This window comes from Strix uralensis, chromosome 3 (assembly GCF_047716275.1).
Source record: "Strix uralensis isolate ZFMK-TIS-50842 chromosome 3, bStrUra1, whole genome shotgun sequence".
Lineage (NCBI taxonomy): Eukaryota > Metazoa > Chordata > Aves > Strigiformes > Strigidae > Strix > Strix uralensis.
In genome coordinates, this window is record NC_133974.1 from 125,741,980 (window position 1) to 125,769,954 (window position 27,975).

Below are 27,975 nucleotides of genomic sequence, written 5' to 3' on the forward strand. Positions count from 1 at the left end.
ACAGCACAAGAGGAGGGGACGCGCCCCGCCGGGAGAGAGGCCGTCCTCTCCACGCCAAAAACCAGCCTGCTGCTGGGAATAAGCATCAACAACATGGTGTGCGGAGGGCGCGGGATGTGCTGGGCTCCCCTCCCAGGGTGAAGTTGTCCATCCAGCCAAACAGGTCACGAGCCGGGTCTTGGTGTCATCCAGCCGTATGGCATGGAGGACTCTAGGTGAGCGTGCCAGGCCTACCGTACAGGCAACGGTGGGCGAATTCAAGAGGCGTTTCCTAGACTGAACGGGGCAAACTGCGGAAGGAGCAGGAGAAACAGGATCTGTCAACCCATCTAATTAAGGTGCATTTTCCCCACGCAGACTCACACGTCTCTCCAGGCTATAGGGCCCTCATTTCTTGCCTCAACCCAAAACAGACAATGTATTTTGCATTTCTGTAACAATTTGTTCTCAGCACTTCTCAGGAAGGAGAAGCACAACATAAGTGTCCTAAGAAAATGTTCGCACGTTTGCAGATACCCCTGTCTCTGTTGCTAATTATATTGGGTCCATCCCCTTTGCAGCTAATCTGTTGCAGCAACTGGCCCTGTTACTCCATGCTAACCCCATTTGAAAAAAAACTGAAAGCGTGCTCCGCTCCTGCGAGCTTCCCCAAGTAACCACATAGACAAGAAATCACATTCTTGAGCAAAGGCTACAAAAGTCCGGCAGCTGATATTGCTGTCTTCTACCCACTAAGCAAGAAGGAGATTTGTTTATGCCCTGCGTAGGGTCATGTTATAAGGATGCTTAAAATAAAGTCACCAGTGCTGAGAGACTGAGTGAATATCCCAGGCAGCCCCCTCCGGCCCCCGGTTGAGCTCTGCAGTAGGACTGACGACAGCCCCAATACCGTGGTCACTAGGAAAAGCAACATAGATCAACAACTCATTTTTTACAGGCCAACGGGCCGACCTCTGGGCAGCATTGGAACGAGTCAGCATAAAGGTGACAAAGCTCTGTATACCATTATAAATCATCCAAACTAGCCAGCAGAAAATCCGAGCACTGATGGAGTTAGCTTACACCTTTTCCGTTTGGTTTTGTGTTTTGTTTTTTTTGTTTGTTTTTTTTTTCCTTTGTAAACAGAGTTCTCTTCCCCGTCATCTCTGAACGCCCATATGGCAGGTATCACGAGGGGCGTTCTCACATCCCGCTCTCCGAGAAAGCCAGTCCTGCTAACCGAGCGCTCGCTCAGCGCGCTCTGCGTCTCACCGGACGTCACACCAACAGATGACGCAAGCGATGCCTGTTGTCCAGGTGGTGGTGTGTGACCTATTTCTGAGCTACAGAAGTTTGGTTTGGGAGGAATGTGCAATGTCTAGTGACTGAGGGGGGAAGGAGGAGCAAATCATTGTAAGAAAGTCAGGAATGAATCCTAAATCCTTCAATGTGTATTGGCTCTGAGTTTTCAGAGGGAAGTAAGAGGCCAAAATGAAAGCACAGTGTCACAGCCTCAGGACCTCAGCATCAATCCGGAGCAGAAGTAAGGAGAAAGCACCCTTGCTGTGGGAAGTTGAAACTTTTCTGCTTCCAGAACTAATGCCCCCAAATCTGGTTTCCTTAACAGCATATGGCATCAAGAAGGAGAAATACTTTAAAGACAGATAGGCAATTTCCTCCTCCCCTGCTGTCCAACGAGCCCATTCATTCAAAAACTATCCGCTTCCCCACCTGACCATTAACAGACAGTACCTGCCAGGTGTCTCAGGTTTTATGCATGTATAAGCTGTCCTGTAACTGGGGCAAATGTATTATCTGTTCATTTACCAGGTGGAATACTGCTTCAATCATTCCTCTCTCACATGATATATGCAACCAAATGTGCTCCGTAGCAACAGGGTAAATTTTCACAGCTAACTCTCCCTCTTGCAGGATTTTCTTTGGCATGGGCTGAAGCATTCTTGGCTTTCTTGCCATTTGACGATTTTGCCATATTTTAGAGCAGTTCCTCTGACCCAAAAGGATGCCAGCAATGTCGTACGCATACAAACAGTATTTCAAAATTTACACCATTGCCCTCAAGTCACAATCCAGAGGCATCCCACAGAGGTTGTGAAGAAAAGGGAAGCAAAAGCTGTTGATTTGTACAACACGTGGCACTCCTTTAATTAAAGAAGACTTTCAGTTGGTCTGTACGAGTTTCTTGAAATCTTTGGGGCCTTCCAACCCTCCCAACCTGCTGATCTCTTCGGCCATAGGGGAAGTCTCTGCAGATCCCTGTAGATAAGCTGTCCAGGCACTTCAAGGTTGGTTTGCACTATGTTGCATGTGCACACTGCCTATCCAGAAAAAAAAAATACAACAAACAAAAAACCCCTCTCCAAAATACCCCATTCCCTCTATTGATTATGGAAATCTCCCCATTTCCAATTTTGAGGAACTCCTGGAAAAGCAGGCAAGCCTTTGTGCCTACATTCCTTACAATACCATTTTAGGGAAATTATTGTTTAAGTAGTAAAGGAAAGATTTTTTTGATGGGGAAAACCAGAAAACTGAATAGAGCTGGTTTTATATCAGGTGCTGTGTTCGTTAAATGAGTTCTTCTATAGTGTAATAGTTTTCAGAACAGGGCAGCCAAGAATTCCCTTCTCCAGTTATCTAGAAATCAGGGCTGGAGAGAGAAGAAACAGTCCCAGAGTGTGGTATGCATCAGTCTGAGCAATTGCTCCAGCAAGTCATGCAGGTAAACAGCTACACAGCCTCAATTAGCAAAAAAAAAAAAAAAAAAGGGTCATCTACAAACCGAGTACAGAAAAAAGCTTACAACTCTGCCAGCGAGCCACGCTTATCTGTTTAAAGAAGGGGAAAAGGCAGCTACCTCCCCCACAGCAGACGCTGCCCAAGACAAGCAGAGAGACCAGGTTCCACTTTTAGGAGTTTCAATCACAGAAAGAGCACCAGACACAGGGACAAAACCATTTAGCAAGGCAGTCATCATGTCCTGACCGCACTCCTCTGTGAGCTGTGCGAACAAGCTGTGTAAATTCTCTGGCTGACAGGCAGTCAGCAGAGGGGCAGTCGCAGGGCCGGTACACTTAATGGTATGCTTGAGCCATACCTCAAATTGTAGGGGTTACCAGAAAAAGGCACAGAGATCAGAGCACGGAGCAGTATGATCCACAACCAAGGGATGAAAGCACCTGAATTGAGAGCGAAATAAGGGCTAGAAATTGGGCAGGGGGCTTGCAGGTAAATATGAGATAAAATAAAAATATATATAGACAACTGCAAACTGGCTCAGGAAGAGTTTCAAAGCAAGGAGGTGGGGACAGAAAGGAGGAGGGGGATCTAGTCCTGACTATGGCAGTAAGAAAGTTTTGACACTTTTTTTCCCCCCCACATTCATTTGGATAAAAATAATGACTGAGGTGTGAGTCCAAGAGGCCCAAGGATCGGAAAATTTGCAAAACTAGAAGCAAGAGATGACCCAGTTTGGACAAGAGGTTTAAGCAGAGGAAAATCAAGAGGAGAGAAGGAAGTTTAGAAACTTGTGTAGAGAAGATAACAGCAGGATTTAGCAACCATAAGGAATGGGAAGGGGGATGGGTAAGGGGAGTTAAAAACAACAGAGTTGCAAGCTATGTTTCATGGCACTAATTCAGCAAAGAAACAGCTTCAAATGGATGTAAACAATGGACTATTCATTAGGGTTTCATTCCCTGCAACCCAGCAAACTATTGTCTACAAGTTTTAAATACTCCCTTCACACACACTAAATTACAGAAAATGTGAAACATCAGATAATCTCAACAACTTGCCTCAAAATCACTGCCCTCAAGCATGGACCGTGCTCGGCAGGCTCTTCTTCCAACCATCTGCCAGCACGTGTAGGAAAATAAATGATTAGGACCCCAACTCAGCAGTTCTGTAGGGGTCTGAAAGTAAAAACCACTATGCAAACATCTGAACAATGCACACAATGTTTGTGAAGTTTAAAATGCAGTTCTGCTCTTGCCTGCTCCCATCCATCTCTCCCTCGTGTTTAAAGTAGGAGGTGGCTGTTCCACGTGTCCTACTACAACATCACCAGCGATCTTTGCAGGGCCAGAGCTGGGCAGTGTCCCACAGCTGGGCCCTACCTGCCCTCATGCCATCTCTAGCACGGCTAATCAGTCTAAGTGCCATACTTTGCTTTCATGCTGCCCGAGACACTGGGGCCAACAGGGAGCAAAACCTGGCCTGCGGAGCCTGGGAGCCAGGCTCAGGGCTAGGGCAAGACACTGCTGTGTTTAGGCAGCTGATGGTTGCTTATAGCGGCTGACACTTCATAAGTAGTTAGGATCAGGGTTTTAAGCTTGTAAGCTAAGTACAGTTGGTGCAGAAATCATCAAGAGGTAGCACTGAGGAAATCTGATGGTGCTGTTTCCATTTGGCTGTGATAAGGCAAGCCTTGCACATCTGGGGTCAGACTACAAGCTACAGCAGCCAGCCTGAAACTCATGCACAGCTTTGCATGTGTAAAGGACAGGCAGTGACTAACAGCACAGGTAGATGAGCTCTGTGGAGCCTTTTTAAGCTGTCTCACCCCAAGCATCCTTTCCACCTTGCTACAGGAGCCTCCCACACTGACAGGAGATGTATCTCACGCTACCCATCTGACACAGCAGCTAAACCAGGAATTCAGAGTTTGGGGCTACATTTTCAGTTGCAGAAGGTGCAGATGCACATTTCCTTCTGATGCCTTTATTAAGGTAAGGGGCAGCTTGGATAGCTAGAAAACATGTCTGGCATCTGTATTTGCTCATCTGAGCTTTGTTAGACCTCTCTAGCAATATCCCTTCCTGAGCACCAGGTTGCATGACAGGGCATGCCAGTATCATCCATATATCCTCCTCTTATTCTCAAAGGTGACTTGGCTCTTCAGGCTGCCTTAGCACAAGCACTTACCGCCTCCAATCCACAGCCCCTTGGAGGGAAGGGTCTTTTGCTTCCCAGTAAAGGGCTAGCAACCATGGGAGGCATTTGTAGGGCAAGATGGAAGAGGTGGCTTCCTTTTTTCTCACCTATATGAAGGCACCTGCATAAAGGACCTTTCATAGTGCGTTCTTCCTGTATTCATGGGCAAGGGCTCAAAGGACCTATCAGACCTGCAGAGCACAGGCTGTACAGCCTCACTCAGTGTCTCTCATGTCTGGCAGGATATGACCTGTCTTTCAGGAAAACAGCCAGCCTGTCTGGAGGACTGCAGGGAAAAGCTCCTGACAAGAGGCTGTCTCACAGCATTTCTTCCTCTTGCCCAGGTCCAAAGTTACATGAGCACAAGGCCTCTGGCTCAGAGTTACGTCACATCACTCCCACCATGAATTACACAGATGTAAGAAGAACCTGGACTCCCTTGAGGTTTTCACTCAACTTCCTCAAACTCTGACTCCTTGTGCTGAAGGTCTGTGGAAAAGAAGGAGGGAAGAGACAACAGGTCTTTTCTTATCCTTAGTCCTGGACATACAGGTAGCAACAAAGCACCTAATTCTATTTTGTCTGTCATCCAGAAGTGCTGCATGTTTCATTGAGTCCTGGAAGTGTGCAAGCAACACACAGCCCACACAGGAAAAAACTGGTTTAGAAAAGTGGCAGGAAGAGGGGAAGAGCTCAACAGTTTTAATTCAATTTGTGTCTTTCATATTGCACGTACGCTCTTTGTTCATGTTACGGAGTGCACAAGTGGCACGCGCAACAAATCACTGGCCGCTACACTGGGAAAAATAAGACAGATAAGCTGCAAATACGCAGATTCATTTACGTCTCCCCTCTCATCTCAGCATGCGTTTACATATTTGGTTCACATTTAGGGTTCACGTAGTTCACAGAGTATCTCAATATAGCAATCACACACTGACAACTACTACGGTTTAGGGACACCTTCACAACTGCCACATACGCAGCAGGAAGCAAAATGCTTGCGTACAACACTAAAATTCCCCTTTTCAGCTCTCTGAAAAGCCCCTGAGCTGGGTATAAGGTAGCCTTTGGGGCTGTAGGAAACGAGTCCAAGAGACTCTGCAGCTCTGTACGTGTTTTAATTTTAACCTAAGCCTTCAGTGTGAGAGGGAACACAATTTCTACCTCTTTTCATGGTGAAGATAGCCACCAAAATGTGAACTGAAGGTTGGGCAGAAAAACTGAGGAAGCACAGAGGGCGGGTGTTGTAAGTCACATGTGGTCTCCAGCATATGGGTAACAGTCACACTTAAATAAGGAAATCAAATGTCAGTCCACTACTACCCTTTCCAAAATGAATCTCTCTACTGACTCCCAAGAATATCCAGCTTCAAAGGCTGAATATCTGCTCACAGGAACAGGCAGACAGTAGAAAATACACACAGGGAAGTAACTTGAGTTTGCACTCTGCTCCTCTCTTAGCCAAAGTCTTTTCATTAAGTGCTTTTCACTGAGTTATACAAGAAAGAAACAGTAGAGGAAAGGGGCGGTGGGAGGAGGGATGAGGGAAATACGGCATTTCCCATCAGCTCTACCGGAGGAAAGGCATGGTGGGGAAATGGTAGAGGAGCTGGCTGCAGATCTCTTCCAGCCAGACAAGTGCAACTGAGGAATGAGAAGGAGTAACACATGGAGATTAGGGAAAGAAAAACTAGCATGCAGGGGAAAGACCAAGAGAATACATAGGAAAGGAAAAGAGGGCAAGGAGGCCCTTCTTTGGATGGACAAACTACTGAGGAAACAGCCAAACACATACGCCAGTTTAAGAATGAAAGAGAAGCAGCTGAAGGTTTGAAGAATGCATCCAAACACAGAAGAGCATAGGCTCTGTCTGAGGAAAAACCATGGTCTGGAAAACACCAACAAGAAAATAAATGCTAGCAAGGAGGTGGAAGGGGAAAAAAACAGAATACAGGAGTTTGGCTTTCTTTTATGCATTGAAATCTTCACTCAAGTTCATGTCTAACTTCAAGAAGAGAGTCTCAAATCTCAATTTCAGCAGAAAAGATGCAAGTTTGAATTAGTCAGCCCATAAAGAATATTTAGCCACCACCTGTAATCAGCCTCCTATCACAACCAAGGACATGCCAAATATCTGAAGTAGACTCGGTTTAAAAATCTAGAACAGTACCAGTAATAGTAACAATTCCTGGCTGAGTCACATTTTCATTTTAAGCTACACACATTACCCATTCAAAGGATTTAATTTGAAAATTGTTATTGTTGAAACTTGTTTGGTTTTGGGGTTTTTTTTAGTAGCTCAGATGAGTAGGAACATTTCCTGTACTATGGATGAGATGATTTTTTGAACATTACAAGGTTTTTCCTTCCTCCTCTTCCCAGCCCTCACACACCTCTATTGGTGGGAACTTTCCTTGCAGACACTGTCCTTCCCAAGGACAGACCTAGAGAAAAGATGATTTCCCTTACGTAGTTTTAACATTGACTTGGGGGCTGATGAAAATGGTCGCTTGGGTGTACTGTGTGAGCCGATGAAGCTGCAACCAAATGTCTTCACTCTTTCTCTTGTAATTTGATACCTGGCTTTAGCGATCCCTCTGGCTCTTGAATTAGGAATGGAAAATATGAGAGCTCTGTTTCGCAGCAAAGGTTTAGAGACAGGGGGAAGAAAAAAAAAAAGTACATCTCAGGGCTACTTGCAAATGGTATTTGTTTTACGCTGGACTTTAACACCTGACAAGAACAACACATGTAGGCTCTGTGCACCCACACACACATACCTACGCCTGTGCTATAAAGCACTGCTCAGCCCTCTCAGAGCTGGTGGTTTGAAGCCTGAACCCGAATCAAGGCCTGAAGCCTGATTTCTAAAGCCATTCCCTTAACTTTGTACCTCTCAGCTCCAACTGCTGTGGGTGCAAATAATGACATTTAAAAGCAAGCAGCTACCGCTAGCTGCTGAGGGAATGAGACATTAAAAATGCCAGTAGCTGCTTTCTGCCTAACTGCAGTTTGACGCAAGAGTAAAACAGGATGCTGGGCTGAAGGCTCTATAAAAACGTTGTCCCTAATCATCACGCTCATCTTCCAAGTCCTTTGAAAAATATTTTTAAAGCAGCTCTCTAGTTACATGTCTTGTTACATGCTCTCAGTCACACAACTGGCAAATTTCAAATCCCAAAACAGAGTACAAGAAACCCCACACAAACACAGCGCTCCCAGCAGTTTGCAGCATAACCAGCGTTCCCAGACTGCCCTCCTGCACCAGGGAAGGGTATAATGCATTCCCAGGCTCACAAGGCAAAATCTTCTCCCTGAGCATTGTGGCTCAGCCATTTCAGTGACACAATTACAGCATTTGCCAAGTAGCTTGCATCATGTAACATGCTGTGAGGCTTTTCACGGCAACATGACTCGCAAGCTTCCCTTCAGCGGCCCATCCCCAAAAGCCCTGCTGCAAAGTGCTGTAACTCCCGACACCCACGAGCTTCCCCCACCTCTGCATGAACAGTAGCAGGAATCCTGGACCTCTTTTGCTCCTTTTTGTAGGAGGGCCTGCCCTGCCAAGCTCAGTTTAACACTGATTCCCAAGTGTTTACAGGGAAAGGTAACTGTCACCTTTCAGAACATCACCGGGGTCATCTTCACAAAAAGGTTTTGATGTAAATCAGGTGGGAAAGCGACAGAGAATCCGTGAAAATACTTTTGCTGTGTTCTCAGGAATATGTATTTGTGTTACCATTACCTCTTTGACAGAGGTCAAATTTCAGTTAATGCAGGATTAAATCCTGTCCTTAGAGCTACATGATGATACTGGCAGGTAATGTTGAAGATCCAGGTGGAAACAAAGCTTAACTTTGCCTTCTTCCACTATAGCGTAAGAGCGCTCATTTTTACAGACTGGCTACAAGATTTCTAAAAAAACATGCTATAGGCATGAGATGACATATATCAATAAAGCTATAGCTTTGTCGGGATGGTGAGAAACAAGCAGTGTGCAGTGCAAATTAAATAGTACAAAAACACAGTGAATTAAGCAGTTGGTTCCTGAGCTGAGGTTTGTAGAGATCTGGTGAGCTGCAGGATATTGGCTCTCCATCTTGCTTCCAGCTGCTTCTACAGATGTCCGGGCTCCTCATTGCCAAGAAGAGCTAGGAGGCTAGTGAAAGCAGCTGGAAGAGAAGGAGGTGGAGGAGGAGTCAGGCTTGCTGCCTCTGGGGAGGGCATGAAGAGGAGGAGAGGGAAGCAGGCACTACCCACACGTGCTCCACAACTTTGGCTAAAAGTGCTGACCACTAGGAAAAGGCATAATGTCCAGGCAGAGGCGAGTGAGGCACTGGACATTTTGGAATATTTTTTCCTTTCTTCCTTCTTTTTTTTCTTTTTTTTTAAGGGAGCTAGGGGAGAGAATCAGGTCACTGGGGTAGCATCTCTGCGAGAAGCTAGGAGCAAGGAGGGCAGACTCAAAGACCCATCAAGGAGAAGGAGAGAAACAGAGAGAGAAGTAAAGTGATCAAACATTAGTGGTGTATGCAAGAGCGAGAGAATCACTGAGCAGATGGGAGGAGGGAAGAAGAAATGATTAACAGAGAGTGTGAGGCCCTTCCCCCTCCCTCAAGCAGGACTAATCACGTGGAAGACAGCTAAAATGTTACTTCCTAATATTGCTTTGCTGCAGTAGTTGCCACATGATGGAGGAGAGCAAGCCTGTCCCCAAGACTAAAATCTCCCTAAAAGATGGGCACAGACCCCTCACAACACCACGACCACCATTTTTGACTGCTGGTGCTAAAGCGTCATCTGTCAGGATGAGTCTGTCATATCCTGAGAGCTTCTATCTGTGTGCGCTTACCACAAAGTCCTGCAGCAAGTCTAAAGCAGCATTCTTGCTTTCACCCTGGTCACCTCCCCTGCTTTCAGACTCCCAGAGAAAAATGACTGGCCTTCTTGTGCAAGCCAAATGTGAATGTTCAACTTCCCCACACCAGGAGCCAAAAAATCTCATTGCCTGATGTCAGAGCATACCTCTGACCAAGCATTTGTGGAGCCGCACCTGGATACTAATCCACTGCCTTCTCAGCATGAAAGCGTGGGGCGAGCTTTGCCATTACACAAGCATTGATCAGAGGTCCGGGTCAGCTCTGCAGCTGGCCTGTTCTCCTCGGCTTACAGGACGACAGACAGCCCTCCTGCGTTTTTTCAGACTGGTCATCATGAAATGGGAGAGAAGGGACATTGCCACAGAAACACACAGACCCAGATAAATACATCTGCTAAAAAGAGAAAGAGTCTCCCATGGATTTCTGACAACAGCCTGTCACTGGGACTGCTCTGCACAAAGCTCCCAAGAGACACAAGTGTACAGTCCTGTCCCTGAGATATGTGCTAAACTGTTTATTCCTTCCTACATTTTAGAGGTGCTATCATGTCCATCCAATCCCCTCAGTTTTTTCTTTCATAGACTGAACAACCCCAATACCTTAATTTTCTCCTCATAGGTCATGACTGCTAAATCATGCTATTTTCCTCTACATTATTCTTTTTGCCCTATTTTTGAGTTGTTTTGCTGGTTTTGAAGGCTGTGAGCAGAAAACTGGTTCAAGACTCCAGCTGAGACCTCACCAAGCCAAGCTGAGCAGAAGGATTGCTGCACCCTCTTTCTTATAACCCCCAGCTTGCCTTTGTCACAACTGTACGAGCCTGGTGACTCACGGTCAGCCTGGAATCCACCATGGACTCCAGCCCCTTTCTGCAGAGCTGCTGCTCAGACAGCCATCTCCCAGTTTGTATTTGAGCAGTCTGTTATTCTCAAAGTTTACAACTTTGTCCTCGTCCTTTTCTGAATCGCCTCTTATTTTTTCCATCTGATTTCTCCACTTGGTCAACATTTTGAATCCTAACCCTGTTCTCCAGAAAGCTCAGAGGTCCTCCCATGTCAGTATCATTTGAAAGTGTAATTAGCATTCACACCAGAAAAATCCCCACGGTGTGTCACTTCTGGTGAGGACACACAGGAATTGACCACTGTGGACACAGACTGGTCCTAGTACATTCGTGACATTGCGTCCCACAACAGCCAGTCCCTGGAATTACCCCTGGAAGTAACCCAAGAGCCACGATAAAATGTGGAAGATGAGGGTGTCAAGGGTATCAACGCAAACATGCTCTGCTCACGATGGACCACTGTGCTCTGCCTCAGGATGTAATAAAAATAATTCACATCAAGTGACAAGCTGCAATTCAACCCAGTGTGAGGGAGATAACCACAGCTGATATAAAAAAAAAAAAAAAAAAAAGAGAAGTGGTGCAAAAGCCTCAACAAGCCAAAAATTAAAAGGAGCATTCGCCTGATCATGACGGTGGAGCATCCAGAAGAACTAACTGTGATGTTCCCTGCCAAGAAGCAGTCAAGGTCCCCTAAAAACTTTCATGAGCAAGCATCACTCCTGCAGTATTCATCAAAGCTAGTAAAATCCACACAAGACATTGTTTGACACTACACTGTGACAGCAAGTATCTTTAGACTGATAGAAAGTGAGCAAAAATTCAACTGTGGCTAAAGGCAAGGAGGCAGAGGTAGGCAGAAAGGGTGGCTATGTTTGCATTAGACAACTGATCTGGAAAGGACCTGAGGGCATTTCACACACGAGTTACCCCCCTCAGCCTTCTCTCCTCCCTGTGAAAGAGCAGCAAACATGTCCCAAGCTTCAAGAGCGTCTGGTCACCATCCATAGCTCATGGGCAATAAGGCAGAAGGGCGCTTTGATCCCAAGCTGTGTTTCAGGGCAGCAATTGCAGGTGTCCTACAGGACACTGCTTATTAAACCTGTAGCACATAGTACTGGGCTATAAATTCCATCAATTGCCCACTGTTTAAATAAATTAGTTTTCTTAAGAACAGGAGCATGCTGGGACCAGTTATAAACACATCTGACTCAGATCCATCTGATCCCTCCCCCAGTTACGCAGCTGGAAAGACTTTGACTTTACACTGGGAAAAACAGTGCTCAAAATTTGACATGTCTTTTTACTCCCAGTGTCCATGCTTAACAGAAGAGCAAAGAACAAAATCCAGCCTGTATGTACTTTTATGATGTGAATCAGCAGGCACATGGGACAAGCCCAAGTGCCAGGAAAGTAAGGAAATCTTGGATCTTAGGGACCTCCAGCAGAAAAGTAGCCAGTCATAATGTCAGTGGGGGCTCTAACATTTTCCTTATGAATAAAAAGCCTCCTTTAGCACAGAATATGCAGTAAGATTGCCAAGAGATTATCATAATCACCAGCACTGTAAACCTTTGCTTTGGACTGTTTTAGCCCCAGAATGACCAACCTCTGAGGCTGGACAGCGTAACCACTGGCAAATTAAACAGTATCCACAGCGATGGATGATGATGACAGTCTAGAAAGGCACTGCAAGTTGACCTCTTAAAGCAATGAGAATGTATTTTATTTATTCCTTTATGCTAGATCATTTAAAAATTGCTGCAGGAGATTGCAGTAGAGACAAACTAAGATTTTTGCTTGTTTGTTTCTACTTAGGGTAGAGCAGCCTCACCTAATGAAGTTTACACTGTATAGGAAGGGAAAAAAAAAAAAAGAAAAAAAGAGTTCAATACTCTTCATCATTTTATTAGGATTTCTTTCCTAAGCTCAACAAAGCTTTGTAGTTTTTCTAGCTCCACAGACCGTATGAGTCCCCCGATCAGCCAGATTTACTGCATTCGGAAGTCCTGGGTGGAGTGCTCCAGCAGAACTGGACCACTGCTACAGAAGGATTTAAAGTGATGTCAGGAAATGGGTGGGGGCAGGGAAGGGGAGCATAGCAAATGACACAGCCCACGATCAGGAAACTCACTTGGCAAGATTTGTGGAAAACCGGAGGTATACAGGAGTAAAGCCCCACAAAGCAGTGCTTCGGCTGCTCCCACCGCTAATCTGTTCCCGTTATCGGAGCTCAAAGAAAAGAGGACAGTTGCCAGCTCTGGAGAATTGGGAACGGTGCCAGCTGACGACAGGCTGTGATAGGCAGCCGCTTGGGTCTGGGTGAGGCCTGCTATCATGTGATGTGTGCTTGATAGCAAGGAAACAGGAGGAAAGCACCAACTACAGAAAGCACCTACTCTAGTTATTGAATAAAGGTAAGAAGGATGCAGCAGAAAGGAAAAAAATTAGGCAATACCACCCTGAGCCAGATGCAGCTGCAGTTCCACATCGCTTTCAGGGGGAAATCTGTGGAGACAGAAGTGAAGTAGCAAAGCCCTTTAACACCTGCAGACAGGTCAGCAAACCCCCTAAACCTCACCAGAAAAGGAGTGACAGCAAAGTCACCCTAATGGGTCTGGTCAATGGAGTTTGAGGCTCCTGGATAACCAGCACTGCACCTCCTCAGACTGTGTGTGTAATATGGGCTGAAGCGATCACGGAGCCTCCGGGAAGGAGAGGACTGGATGTGGCAGGATGCTCCTGGGAGGTTATATGTGCTGCAGCAACTTGCAGAGGAGTGTGGTTTTCTTGTTCCTACACCGAGGAGACAAGCAACCTCAAATACAGGAGTTCCCAAGGTGGGAATATAATCATGGCAGCTGCAGGATGGTAACGCTGTCACTGCTGTCCTCTCCCCTAGCTGGGAGATTCACTGGAGTCCTGCTCTGCATATATATCCATGCCTGGACACACAATTCTGTGCCACACAGAAGTTAAACAGATATGTCAGAGGGATGGGAAAAGGAAATATAATCATCAGGAACTAAACAGAGCAAAGGGAATAGCAAATGCAATACAGCAAAGGGAATGCTGAAGGGCTAGGCACTCAACTCAGGTCTCCTGCGTTGCCCTCCCATCCTGGACACCCCCTGCTCTCCTCTCCTGTATTCCAGTCCACTGGAAGACACCTGTTTTGGGGGGGATTTTAAAAAAATTATTCTGCAAAGCATCTACGCTGTCGGGTAGGTTAAGTACTATACAAAAAATTTTTGCCTCTAAAGAAACCAGTAAACCCAAATAAAAAAGCAACACAAGCCAGCTTTGAAAGCCAAAAAAGGTATTAGCGTAGCATAATCATGACAAGTTTAGAGCAGCAAAGATGGAAGTACGTATAACATAGGCAAGAGTTAAAGCAAACACATCCAAAAAGAGGATAATTCAAAGAGATGAAAGTCTCTGAAGTCATTGATATTCTCACAACAGTTTGTAGTCATAAAACATTAGGTACCAAACAATAAAAATTAGGTGTTTCATTTAAGAGTACCTTGGCCTGGAAAGATACTTCTGTGGGCACCAACTGGTTTTTGATGAACGAACAGGAGTGCAAGATGCACAAACAGCTCAGCACCACAGGCAGACTCAAAGCTATGGGTTAGCAGATCTAAGAGCACAACCAGGTTTAGAAGCAAGAGGATCGCTGACGGAAATTTTATCTACAGTAGATCTGGCTTTTCAGCAAGGACCATATTTAAAAAAAAAAAAGGGCACCAATACTCTGCATCCCTTGGAGAATCCTACTCAGTATGCCAAAATGTTGTATTTCATGTGCACAGTACCCCTCGAAACTGAACGCTTTTCATTACTTCATTTCACTACCAAGTAGTTATTCACTGAAAACACAGGGCTGAGCCTCTTCACATTATTCTGCTAAGCAAAATACATTTTGCTGCTTCCTTCCTCCATTATACTCGCACAGAGAATCGGAAGCTTTACTTTCCATAGCTTTTTTTTCTCATACACTCACACAGACATGCACATCGAAGAAGTGAGGGCCCAATTAACACTTAGGTGCGGGTACTTGTTGATAAGCCCTAGAAATTTCCCCTTTCAAACCAGCCATCCTAGGCAGCCATCCAGCATGCTCACAGGACAACCCAGCCCTGCACCTTCACGACAGATATCACTTATGGGTTGGCAATCTGATGTCAGGCAGGCAGATGATTTCACACCACGTATCTGACTTTCCAAGAGACAGAAAATACTTGGACACGCTTAGTAGAAACACAGGTAACGCCGAGATTGTATTCTTTTTGAGACTGTTTAATTAGGCCATGAGTCACACATGATACAACAACTCGCAATGCAGTTCGGAGAGAACCGGGCTTTACTCGCAACTGCAAGATAGTGGGGGTTTGGTCCCTGGCCTAGAGGAATCCGTTTTTCCCATTGATCAAAAGAAGCCAAAATTAGAGGCACAAAGTCAATCAATTGTGGCTGTCTGAGTGGTACTTGGAAAGCTATTGCTGGTATTATAACCTAACACTCCTTGCGTACACTGTCTCTGCCATGCGAAACCAGTACAGTCACTACCTGAAACTAGAATCACCAGTTTGGTTTAATTTTGTATGTCTAGTTATTGGTAATTCTCTCTCTTTAGGTGTCTGTGCTCCTGCTTAATTACCCCAAGTCTCTGCCTGTGGGCAGTGGCAACTCTTATAGTCACACACCCGTATCTCCAGTTATGTGAAGGAAAATTTCTACCCCCTTTACATACCGAGTCTAAACTCTTTCAAAAAAGGGTCAGCAGGTAACACTGACTCCATTATAGTCAGTAGCAGCTGACTTTCCAGGGCCCAAGTTTCATACCAACTGTTCAGCTGACTTCCAAAAACATTATCATCTCCTTGGAATAATTAGCATGTTTTAATGGCTGGTGGCTTCAAAAGCTGCACTAACTTCAGCAGCATTAGAAGTACCAGACTTCCTTTTTGCTTTTCTTTGCAATTTGAGTTGTCTTCAGATCTGAAAACAAAACTTCTCATTTTTGCTTAGTTTAGTTTTGAAATTATGCACAGATACCGAGTTTTCTGACATTTATGCCTAACTTCGATCCCAGGCTCATTTAAAACACCGCTGAAAAATTTGCCCAATTCACCCCAAGAAATGTTAAGGTAATGGAAAATTTATGAAAAAGAAAACCTGAAGTCAAACAGATTTTTGACCTGTTAGTTTCTGGAACAGAAAGAGGAAAACAGAAGAGAAAGCATTTTTGCTATATACAAACAAAACCAATGCTTTAACAGCATGCACTTCAAGTGGGAACACGTCACTGAAAATGTTTCTGTGCTAATGTATACCTAAACACTAAGGACCACATTATACCTTTAGTTATACCCCAAAACCAGCTCTACTAAACCCATCAGCACTGTCTGTTCATAACTAAGGAAAAAAATTGACACATTATGCAAAATCAAATCAACTGAAAAAAAGCTGAAATGTGAACTCACTGTCAGAGAGTGGCAGCTCAAGGGACCAGACTGAAACTACACACCAAAGCCCAAGCTGAAATAACCAAAATCCAAAGACATCCTCTTCTCCTTAGAACCTACACACACAGTGCTTCTCTTTGGTGAATTCATAGGTAATTTTTGTCCTTGCAAGCTTTTTGGTACATCACCCACCAAAAGTCATGCTAACAGTAGAAAGATCATCAGTGACCATGGTAAGAAAAAATTCAGAGCTTGAGCTCCTTGCATCCCTCCAGAATGAGGTCACTTCAATTTAAGGCTGAATGATCTGAGTGATCCTGTCAGAAAACCATGAGGGTATTCTGCCCATGTTCATGCCCATCCAGAATAAGAATGCTTTGGAAATAGTTTAATTAAGGGCTTTTGGCGTTTGGGTTTTTTTTGGTGGTTTGTTTTTTTTTTAAATCATGTAGTTTTCAAACAACTGTTAAATATGCTGTACTGATAATAGATGAAAAGAGAAATGCATGAATGTTTTGGCTTCAACATTCATTAAGAACACATAAAGGAGTATAAGGCTTCCTGCTCATTGATACAATCAGTGTCAGACCTTACACTTTCATGCCTACAGCCATACCACCTTTAGCTGTGATCTAGGCAGTTCCTGCAAGGCAAGCAGGGTCAGGTTGGGTCAACACGCAGAGGAGAGGCCCCCAGGGAAAGATCCAAGTGCTGCAGATACTAGAACTGGTAGTGATGTAGCAGCACTGCTCTGCTCTCTCATGGACTGCCTACCCCCAGGGAAGCTGCTATACAGTCACCTGGCTGCCTATCTGCAGCACGGTATCTTACAGCCTAACAACGTGCTGTGTAGATATTGAAGGAGACATAAGATGCCCTTATGCAACACAGATAACTCCACTTTCAAAGCAGATACCACATTATCCATATAGTAGGGGATAAGGCAGAGCACCTTGTACTCCACCTTGCATCACTCCCCATGCCTCAGCTCCCTAACTGTCCTGTAACCAAACCTGGAGTAAGTAAAGCTGAACCAAAGAATGAGCAGGCTTTCATACCTCAGGGGGAAAAAAAAAAAAAATTAAAAAAAAAAAATCAACAAGCCAACAGTTTTTGCAGAGAAATGAAACTTCTCAATCAGCCAACTGTTAAACCCTCATGTCCTGATCAGCTTCCATTTTGGGTTACCTTAAATTCTTCACAGTTTCTACAGGACACAGTGAACTTCTACTTCTCGTCCCAATGCTGCATGTGCTGTCGAGCTGTCAAACAGCTGCTGCGTTCCACCCCACGCCAGGCTGTGTTGGGAGAGAGGAACAGTTCCCATGGTCAAGTACACATCATTTGCAAAGTGTGTTAGGACCTTCTGTGATTAAATCTATTAGAAGTATGCAGTGTTGATTTTTTTTGGTTAGCATTATTAACGCCAACATGGGGGAAAAGGTATCTGAAAAGCACCGAAACTCTTCTTCAGCATTTATTTATGAACAAGCTTTAAAACCCTTTGGAAAAAGTTCATGGGAACCTTTAGTATCAGTAACATGATTGGGTTTATATGCCTAGAGTACATGTGGTAACTCCTGCCACCCCTGTCAATTTGACTGGCCTGGAGATGATACAAACTCTGAGGGACATGTTTTGCAAAGAACTTTGTAATCACTGCAATGAAAGGAGTCAGATGAGGAAAATCCCCAGAACTCTCAAGCATCTACTCTTCAGAGTCAAGGTGATTTCATAGTCACGCAGCTTTAATAATGCTACTTCCTCAGGGACACAGTTTTAAACATTTAGAGGAAGTATTTGAAGAGAAACTGTATTATCGACTTGATTTCTAATCTTTTAACTTTCAGCTACTTAAAGGTACTTCAGGGTTACTCCTAAATGATGCAAAGTGACTACACTTGGCATTCTGCAGGGGGCAAGGTTGCAGGGGGAGACAGACTCAGCTTCTCTCTCATTAATATTTCCTACAGATGACATTCAGATTTTCATTTTTATCAATTGACATTTTTAATTTCTCAGCCCACTGGGTTGTTTTTAATATTAAGAACAGTGCTCTATATGAAAAACAAAAGAATTAACAAAACAAGCCCCAAAACACAGTTTCACTTTCCACTGATCTTGCAATAAGTAGTCCATCAGAAACTCAGCCTTCTAAAAAACATACATGAAAATGGAGGGGACAGGAAGAGAAAGCAAAAGCAAACGACGAAAGTCCTTTTCTGCTGCAGCTGCCTGCAGACTCCAGGATCATTGCCGCACACACTCTGTGTACTTAGAAGGAAGAAACAACTGGATTATTGTATGAGGCTGATTTGAGTGCAGTATAGGACAGTACAACTTCAGGCTGCCTCCTGATGTTGTTAGAAGAAAATCTCCAAATAAATCATTACGAGAGTCTTCAAAACTTCTCACATCAGGAAATTGTACATAAAATAACCCCAGGAACTCCCCACCCTCCCCCCAAAAAATGGATCTGAAGCACAGCATCGCATTACTGGCTATTTTTCCCCTATATATCACTGTAGGCACTGTACAACCTAACAGTCAGCAGTAAGATCACTACTTGTTAGAGTTGACAAGTCTGAGATAAATTTTACTCTTAGATGCATATAATTTATTTTTTTCCATTGACTTCACGTGTGACATGAAATAGACCAAATCTCCACATATTCCTTTAGGTTTGTTTTTTTTTTAATTTGATGAAAAAAAATGAAAAGTAAACAACCAACCAGCCTTAGGACGCAGCAGAGAAACCTATGCCTTACTTTAAAAAGCAAAACAAAATACTTTTTGTCCCTTCCATCCAAAGGGAAACTTGGCCAATTCTGGAGCAAACAGCTACAAAATAAATAAAGCAGGGACTGCATCTGTCTTTACAGTCTGTTCATTTTCTTGCGACTTTGTAGATGCCATGTCCCTGTTAAAATATATACAGGTAGACTTTCCCTCCCAGTTGCTCTGGAAAATACTGCCACCATCAAGGAAACCTGACAGAGCAGATTAAAACCCCAAAAACTAGTGAGTCACAAAACATTGCTGAAAGGCTGAAACAAGTTAAAGAATGGACTGTGAAAGAAAAGTGTTCTCTGTAGTATCTGTCATTTATAGTAACTCTTTAAGTCAAAAGTAGTAGAAATTGCTTTCAGATTCACATGTTGATCTGTTTATCCCCCTTGGCTATTTTGCTTAAAATAAAATTCATTATTCAAAAAGAAAAAAAAAACCTGCCGCTTGTGAGAGTTAGAGCCTAAGAAACTACCAGGAGATAAGCAGAGCCCTGCCAGTCGTGCCAAGCCGGTGCTGCTGTTGCTATCACAGACACGGTTCTGCTGAAGGCTTTTGGTTGGCGAAGCCACGCTGGGTGCTTGGCACAGGGCACCCACGGCTCCTGGCTCCTCCGTGCAGCCCTGCCAGAGACCAGCGCTGCAGGAGGAAGCAAGCTCGGGCCAGCAGATGTTACTAACACTTACACCAGTCACCAACAAAAAGGACAAGAAAAATCTTGAAGAGGCAGCAACTTGTTTTCTTCATCAAGAATTGGGAGATGGGGCTGGGGGGGCACGGGGGGATGGCATCCCTCAGGACTGCTGCTCATTCAAAGCTGCCTCTGTCAGCAGGCCATTGCTTGACTATTACTGCTAGAAAAATAAAATCAGTATTATAATTAAAGAAGGTCTTCAGCCATTTTAATTCAACACATTATTGTAGTAATGAGAAAATTGAAGTTTTAGTGGTAGAAACAAGCATTTCAGTTGCAAGACCCTTTTTGGAGTTGCTTTTTGTTTGGGTTGGTTTTAACCATACTGTTTTATTCAGGGTGAAAAAAAAAAATCCACACGGCATTTGCACAGCTAAAACTGAGGGTCCTCTGCAGGGAGCAGCAGTACCATGGAGCTGAACTTGAGTACTTCACCTGGCTGTCCAAACAGCACACAAATCCCTGTTCTGCTCTGCATAGATCCATAAAAGTCTGATTCCTCCTGCTCATCAGTTTACCCCACCCTCTGCTCTGGTTTTCTTGACTTCTTCCTCCCTGTTTGGCTTTTGTGGCATTGCCAATAAGAAGAAATCAGTAAGTTTTATGTGCTTGATACTACCCTTAAAAAAGGCCAAAGAAGAAGGAGAACCATTCCGGTCTGAGAAAAAGGCTGTGGGGAACTTTGGGATCCCTCTGGGTGGGACTGGTCTCCTGTTCAGTGAAACATGAGCAAGGGAGGGATGCGAAGGCGTCACATGCTCCACAAGACCCTGTGCCCACTGAGGGGAAAAAATAATAGTAAAGAGAAAAAAAAAAGGAAGGAGCAGGCCATGGTGGCTATCTCTAAGCTATGAAACAGGAACACTGTGGCTCCCTTCCCTTTTGCTCTTGCTGGTCTCCTTCGGTTGGAAACCCAGACTTTATGCCAATAAGCTGTGAGGACCTGGCCAAGGTATGAAACCAAGCCTGGGAATTGTTCTTGGGTTTTTGTCTTTAGATTAAGTCAATGCAAGTTGCAGAGTTATTCTGCTCCTTCACTTTGTAGGAGTGTCTTAAAACAAACAAGAAAACCCCAAATCCCCAACATCTACTGGGGGCTGTCCTCCACCTCATTAAACTCACTGGTGTGAGTGCTGCAGCAGACACAGAACAGGTCATGGAGCAGCTCTTGCCTTATAAAGCAGCAAAGCTCCAGTGGTAAATACTGGTAGGAATCCTCCCTCCCTCAGTCGTGCCCAGAGCTGTTTGTGCAGTCTGCTCCCATCTCACATTGCGATCGAGTATGGGGAGAGGCCATCCTTATGATTCTTTACTATTCAGAAAAGTTGTAACCATTAAGAAGCACAGAAGGGGCAAAGGCAGGAGCATGCAGTGTTGCCAAGTACTGAGAAGTGATTACATAAGGACTTCAGCTTCAATCTTTTTTCTTTTGGTTTTTAGCCCTTTATGTTACACGGAAATCCTGAAAATATCAACCTGCAAGGATCAAAGAAATAATCGGAGAACAAAAAGAAGTACTCAGCATCATTTCTTTAGAAGTCTTGCAACATTACTTTGAAGGGGCTGACCACAAGATTTTTCTGAATCTCTGAGGAAGGATAATTCCTTTTAAGATGCATGACGAAATAGTACCAGAATTACACCTTGATAGCAGACCAGCCTATTTGGGAGCCTTTTTAGGACTATCTCCATAAAACGAAAAGCAAATTCAAGATTTTTTGCAACTGGTTAAAATTGTGTATTATTGGATCTCTGGCCACATTAAAGCTAAACTGCTCAATACAAAGTGAACCATAACCTCAACAGCCATGCAGTAAACTTTGTTACGTGAAGAAAAGAGCCAAGCAGAGCTGCCTATCCAAAAGGCCATTCTGCAGGTTCCTAGCAAGAGGAAACAAGCTGCAACGTGTCTCTGACTTGTGGTTTAAGTCAAGGCTAGTGTGAGCAGTTCTGGCTAACTCTTACCACTGGCAGCAAATGCAAGTGTTACCCACTTGGAGGTAGAGGCAAAGTGCACAGGCCTTTCCCACCAGCTCATCTCCCTGCTTAGAGCAGTAGCACGCTGGTTGGACAAGATGAGAGACAGTGAAGAAAAAAAAAAAAAAAAACCAACACAAACCCAAAAAAACCCAACCAAACAAAAGAACATAAAGAAACTTTCCTACTGCACGTCTCCTCCCATTCATGGCATAACAGATCTTCAGTGAGGCTGCAGCTGAGAGATTAACTGCCTCTGGTAGTTGCTGGTACGGTTTTTGGAAGGGGAAGTTCTGCTGGGGGTTGTGACCAGCCCTGTGCAGAGTATGGCTGCTGAAGTGACCTAGGACAAGATCACTGCTCAGTTAAGTCTGCTGTAAGAGTTTCACAGTCCTACACAATTTCACTCTCCCCAGGCACAAGCCAGACCCCAGAAAAGGAAGCAGGCTGTAGGGAAGGCACTGACAGTGTAGCAGCCTGCCACCAGACCACGGAGAAGAAAAGAGATAATAAACAGACCTAAGGCAACCTGCGCTAAACTTTGTACACAGGTGACATTGCCCAGCCTGTCTCACACCTGCCTGAGAAGGACAACTGAAGAGGCCTGCTGTTGTCCTGCACAATGGCAAGTTCACATTTGCATGGGGCCAAAGTTGTGATGCTGGAGTTGCCCGTGGGCCCTGAAGTGTGTAAGAAGTCACCTGACCACACCAAAGCAGCTCCAGGGCCCTCACCACCCACCTCACATGCTCCTGCACCACAGTAGAGCTCCGATTCTGCCCACAGCCAGTCATCAGCTCACCTATGGTCAGCCTGCCTATTTAGCCTGAGATTTTGAAAAGTTTTGCACCAGACAACTCCTCTTGAACAAATTCCTTACCTGAGCTGTCAGCTCTTGTGCTACTGCAATCTCTCAAGCACAGGCTTTCCAACGGCTTGGCTTGTGGTCTCTTCTAAAACAGTCCTGGGCTTTTCTCATAAATCAAAAACAGTCAAGCCCTGCCACATGCCAGCCCCTCTGGGGAGCAGGATGTCAAGCAGCCACATGAGTCTCCAAGGACAGTCAGACTTGCAGAAAGTCAGGACTTTCCTGGTTTTGAAAGAGCTGCTGTTCACCCTTTCCTTCCCCTCTGCAAGATCAGCAATCCCAGTTGTATCATTCTCTTAACAAGAAGCACAGATCTATCCCACTCTTGCTTTTGATCTCTATGAATTCATTGAGCAGTACGGGGTCAGACAGATCCTCACATTCTTGCCCACTTTCACAGAAGTTGTGATTCTTTGAGACCTGTGCATCTCCATCAGATTTGGTCAAAAGGCTCAAAAGCTACGAACAGGACAGACACCATCCTAGAAGTCGTCCAATTTTTCCTTCTCTCTCGCATTCTTGTCCCTCCCTGCTAAGACAGATTTTATGATTAACCTAGACTGAATATACCCTAAAAGCAGATGTAAAAATTTGTACATTAGAAAATGTTAATATTGGCAGTTATTCACACTCCCTTCCAGGATTTCACAAAACTCTAAATCCCTTGTGACAGGACCTAAATGGAATATGAACTTCTTGCTATCTTTGCAGCAGTACAAGAAACAAAGCAGAAGTCGATGCACTATTCTTTACAGCCTTGAAATACTTGCTTGGAAGTGTCATTGATTCAAGAATCGCCCATCAAATAGTTATTCTGGTAGGTTTATCAACTTCTTTTACTTTAACATTCTGATTTTCTGTCACACAACACAATGATTTTCATGTTTGTTTTGTCCTGTTACCAGAGCAAACCATTCATTTTTAACTGTTGGTTTTGGCATAAGAGTACTGTAAGTTCATAATGGAAATGTGTTTTCAGCGGTAGTACTGAACAATAGAAAAGTTTCTTTCAACTGTCGGGTTATGAGGAGAACCATCTGTTATTAAATTTAAGTCACAGTGGCTCTGTTTCAGAAATGCAACGGAGGCTTCACTAACTTTGCAGTCAAGGCGTTTGTAGCATTGCAGGAAAACAGCTACTTTTCTAAAGGCCTTATCTGAAACCAGCACCACAAAACGGTACCTTTATTCTTGCCTAATTTGATAATGACGACTAACCAAGTGTCTTTCAAGTAAAACTTTTATGGGTGTTGCGGTCATAATTTGGGACCTCAACAACTTATATATATTCCAGTAATAGAAATCAAATATAGAGAAACTAGTAAAAATCTTAGCATCGCCAGGCTCAGTTCTTTGAACTGTATCTACAACTGAATAAAGCAAACATCAGGAATTAAAATCATAATGAAAGTGCTTAATTCACCACAATAGAAAAGTCAAATTTCATCATCTGCTTGATTGACTGTTATACGGCACTTTAATTGTTCTCTGACTTCCAACACGGAACGAATGTGAATTCTACAGAGCAGCCAGGATTTCAGAACCTGGAATAACACTGGAGAGAGCGACTGCAGCCAGCGAGGTGGGAATCAAAATACCCTTTGGTGTAAGACTTACAAATCACCTCTCTACCCCATACAAAGTTATCAGAAATTGCTCTATTATTTCTGTCATTAACCAACCATTCCTCCCCCCCACCTTTGCACCCATTCCTCTCAAGTGCAGCCAGAGATTATCAAACCCAGCGATAGCCTTTCAACAGCTTGGCCAGTTGAAACATCTCCCAAGTTCTACTGCTATCACTGCTGCGTGAGCTGACGTCAGGCTGTTGTTTACTGGAGGTGGGACTGTGCCAATTTCCACTGAGCTGAAGACAGCCACGTCCAGCCTCTTCTGGCTGTGCACAAGCAAGAACAAACTCCTTGTGTGTGTCTGCATGCATGCGCACATGTGGGAGAGAAAGAGCGTGCATGTGTGTCTCCTTGTGGGCGCACACAAATGTAGGGGAAAAGCGACTTGCTTTTATTTTCCACTGCGATACCAGAAGTAAAAACAACAAAAAATGCAACGCATCATCTTCTCTGAGAAACTGCAATGGAGAGAGAAGGAAACACTGACAGTTTTATTGCAAGAACTATCACAATATAGATGAAAATACTTAGGAAAACATAATGGATTAAAAGAAAGCTTGGGATACCCCTAAAATCCCTACAAAGAAGCTGACACAAATAATTAAAAAAACAATGCCTGTCCATCAATAAAAGGACTGAGGTGAAAATCTGAACACTTGACAGCATAGAAGAAATACCTAAGTTTTACTAGGGCTATTTAAGTTTTCAGAGTAAACAGCATTGCCTTCCTCTTCTAAGACTAGAAAAGCCCCAGGTCAGTATTAAATAAAATTACTTAATTAAAATTTGCTATATGAAAATATGCTAAAACATATTAACAGTCCAGGGACCAAAAAAAAAAAAAAAAAAGAAATTCAACCAAATCTGACCTTACCATTTACCCCTGTAAAGGGGAATACTCTTTGTGACTGAATATGTGCAGATGGGACAGGACAGAATATATATGACAGCATCAAGTCCTGTTTTCAAGCACAACTTTTATACATTTCAAATACAATTATCACAATGGCTGTAAGGATCCATTTGAAGTTTTAAGTGTTACACTGTCTTTTCTCCCTGGAAAAACACTCCAGCATATTTGAATTTGAGGAATACAAAATGCAATTATTTGCACCTCAAGTGAAGTTTCCAGTATTAGCATCCAAGCATGCACCACCCCTGTTATCTGAGTGAAAGAAGTAACTGTACTGAAGATTTTTGGTTCCACTTAATGGCTTCTTCCCCTCAGCACCTAAATACACACTCTTCTGCCTCCTTACTTCCCATGAATGCATCACAAGAGGATCTTCACACACACACCAACTCGCTCTCCTGATGATTTTAACTCCATCTTATCCCATCTTCTCATGGAGCTTCTCTTTCAAGTTTAAATAGTTTCTCAAAAGTTTCTATTGAGTCAACTATCTGAAGAGGTTTTACAGACCATTAATACTGATCTGTAGGTTAACCACAAACAACATAAATAATTGTTTTCCTCCTTGTTTAGGGAACTACTGAGTTTGAGATCCCCCTTCTCAGCATCAGTGGCACAGTACACACAGAAAATATGCAAAACCAGGGGAACTTAATTTGAACTACTGGAAATAGTGAACTTAACTCCTTAGGTCCAGTGTTCTACATTTACATTTATCAAGTCACTTATAAAAAAAAGCTGGGAATCGCACATCCATCTCAACCCCCAAGACAGCTAAAACATGAAAGAAGACAAAATATTTAACCTTTAACATAAAATGCTTGAAGAAGGCACATTGGCTACAGCATGCAAGTTAGTCAAGACCTTGCAGACTGCCTTCACAAGAACGCTTCCCATCACTGCTGGCCAGTGGTATTAAATTGATACACTATCAGACAATAAAATGCACTCTGCCTTTCTAGTCTGTGACAAATTCTGAGGGCTGAAATATGAAAGTTTGTGAACTTTTACTCTGAAATGATACATGGTATCTCCTTATGTTACTGTTTCCTTCTCTCAGTCAATTATTTCTCCTCCATAGAGGCTCAAAGATACCAGACAGGATATCACCACCTAAAACAAAACTGAGAACTGGCATTTTGAAGTCTAGACATGATTTCCTCTTTTGGAAGTCTTCTCATCTCTGTACCTTCCTCATGTAACCACACCGGGGTATTCTCAAGGTGGCCTCATTTAGACCTTCTGTATATAGACAACAGTTCAAAATAGCATTTATTTCTTTAAACCAGAACCATACAGTAATAACTTGGTCGATAACTACATTGAATCAGCAACTTATTTCTAACACTTTCACCTTTTGCTTCATATCTCAGGGACAAGGGGGACGCAGCATGGATCATACACACTGTTGGGATGCAAGGACCGGTATAAGTATCTCACACAACTTCCTTAATCCACTCTTCCTTGAAATGCCTCCTGTATTCTTTAAAAATGCTGCTCAGCACATAACATTTGTAAAACTGCATATGCAGAGTGTTTCCAGTCAGGCTCATGAGACTTTCTGTTCCATAGCAAAGCACTACTGAACAGTATCTAACTTTATACAGACATGCCAACATGGGCTTTGCCACATGGGCTGATCTTATGCCCAGCAAGTGAATCTGAGGGGGCTTATTTTTTTGCTTTTATAAGGCTAGCACCAATCCTTTCTTTATTCATGCGCTTGAAATTTCACTTTACCTAGCTCCAGCACCTATCTGGAAATTCACTTTCTGGGAATTTGCTTGCCAGTGCATTGTAGAGGCTTAAAGGGTTGCTTTAAACAAAGTGACCCCCAAGGAACACTGTTTCTGTGGTGATCTTGGTATTATGTTCTCCAGCTACGTCTTTTTGCACTCCTGTGTGCATTCGGTGCTTTGCAATGTGTTCTGATGACAGGCTTTCAGAATGTATGATTGCATATATTATCTACATATATATGTATTATCTATGCATGGTAATATTCCTTGGACTGGCCACCTTCATTTTATACTGCACTCTCTGTATGTATTGCAAAGGTTTAGCCTCTGCCTGAATTCAGTCTACGTGGTTTGACCTTTGTTTAGCTGTGCTCTTCAGCAATTTTACTGCTTTTTCATTAGGGAATCATTTTCATTTGCCTTCAACACGCACACTGCTCTTTGGAAAAAAAAAAAAAAAAGCTCTATTTCTGACTGTGACTAACTTTCAGTTTTATCTGTCTGTTATAGATGCTGGGAAGTTTTTTTGGTCTGGAGAACTATTTCAAGGGTGTGCACAGCACTGTTCTGAATAAGGGATACAGTTGATACAGGATACAGGAGAGGTTCTAGCTGCTAGTGTAGCAAGCAGCTGGGGGGGCCTACAGCTCCCTTTTCCTCTGCAGGTGAATCTGTCCTGTGTTACGTTCAGCAAAATGTGGATTCAGAAGGACTGAAATAAATTTTAATTCAATGAACAGCCCGCCCTTAAGATTCCTGTTCCTCTAAAACTAGAAAACTGTTTTCAATCACTTACTCTTTAACCTAACGGAGTTTAGACAATCCAAAATACTTGGGTTTAGGATTACCGAAAAATCTTAATTTTTCATATTAGCAAAAGAAATTTTTCATCTTTCAATTCAAACCAACCCACATTTTTGGTTCAGCCACAAAATCACAAGCAACACAGTTAATCATGGCTCTAATCACTTCTATCACTACTCCCCAATTTGCTAACTATTCAAAAATAAAGATCCCATGACTGAGTTTTACACTACTGTGTAACGCTAAAGCAAACGGTCTCAGCTGATGTCTAGTTCCTTCTAAAGAAGAAGGAATACCCCTTTCCTAGGTGGTATTCCTCACGCAAGTACACAGCATTCAAATGACCTTCTGAGAGTTTGCAATGCTCTCCATTTCTCCCACTGGAGCCTATGGTAATCTCGATTAACACATATGCCAGATTCAGAACCA

At 43.6% G+C, this 27,975-nt stretch overlaps 1 protein-coding gene across 2 annotated transcripts in view; it reads right to left on the reverse strand.

Annotated features, from left to right (window-relative positions):
- Nucleotides 1-27,975, reverse strand: part of SERTAD2 (SERTA domain containing 2) — an 84,634-nt gene that overhangs the window by 40,131 nt on the left and 16,528 nt on the right. Inside the window, exon 2 of one of the 2 annotated variants that reach the window (XM_074864331.1) lies at nucleotides 17,322-17,431. The exons of the other annotated variant lie outside the window; for it this stretch is intronic. The gene's annotated coding sequence lies outside the window, so the exon portion shown is untranslated. The remainder of the gene's footprint in view (nucleotides 1-17,321; nucleotides 17,432-27,975) is intronic. 2 annotated transcript variants of the gene reach the window in all.